The following is a 936-nucleotide window of genomic DNA, read 5'->3' on the forward strand; positions in this document are numbered from 1 at the left end:
CCACGCCTCCCTGGCGAGCCCGCTATAGGCTCGCCTCCACCCCTCGACCGCCTCGGGCGGCGGGTCGATGCCCTCCCGGCCGTGTGCCCGCCGACGCCGATAAACCTCAGCGTCGACCACCGCCTGTACGTCGTGTACCATAGCCGTACCTGGCTGTACCATCCCGTGTTTGGGTCGTTCAAGGAAGGTCGTTCAAGCCGGCAAAAACAATTCAACAGGGACAAACCTGCGTACGCCCAATACATAACGGCGTTAGCTTCCTCACTTTCTCGTGAGCCGTCGCGGAGGGTGGGCGCGCGTCTCATACTCGTCCTTTCTCTTGTTACTAACCCATTGTTTGTTGCAGGCATTCGACAACCATCAATTTATTTACTGTGCATATTGTTGTGTTCCCTCTCTTGTTACTAATCCCTTGTATGTTACAGATGTTCGAGAACCATTGGCTTCGATATTTATTGTCTTGTATACTGTGATTCATTTACTCTGATTTCTATACTGTGATTTATTTACTGTGTATATTATTAATCTATTTACTGTGCATATTGTTGTGTCTCCTCTCTTGTTACTAATCCCTTGTATGTTACAGATGTTCGAGAACCATTGGCTTCGATATTTATCTTCTTATGCACTGTGATTTATTTACTGTGCATATTATGTATTCTATGTGTATTGTATAATGAAAAATATTTTTCCAATCAGTTATTCCATCGAAAGAAGACATCGATCAACGTCTACATCCTCAAAGCGTCTAGAACTGCGTTAAGTTACTGTAAGTTAAACTTAAATCATAATTCGATATTCATTGTTATATTCATATTCATCATCGCATCCTAATGATAATTATTGTTATTAATTTTAGTCTATCTATTAATAGACTTAAATTGTAACCATCCATTGTGCATACCAAGTTATTATTAATTCATTTTGCTCGTTGAT

This window comes from Dufourea novaeangliae, unplaced genomic scaffold, assembly GCF_001272555.1.
Source record: "Dufourea novaeangliae isolate 0120121106 unplaced genomic scaffold, ASM127255v1 scaffold248, whole genome shotgun sequence".
NCBI lineage: Eukaryota > Metazoa > Arthropoda > Insecta > Hymenoptera > Halictidae > Dufourea > Dufourea novaeangliae.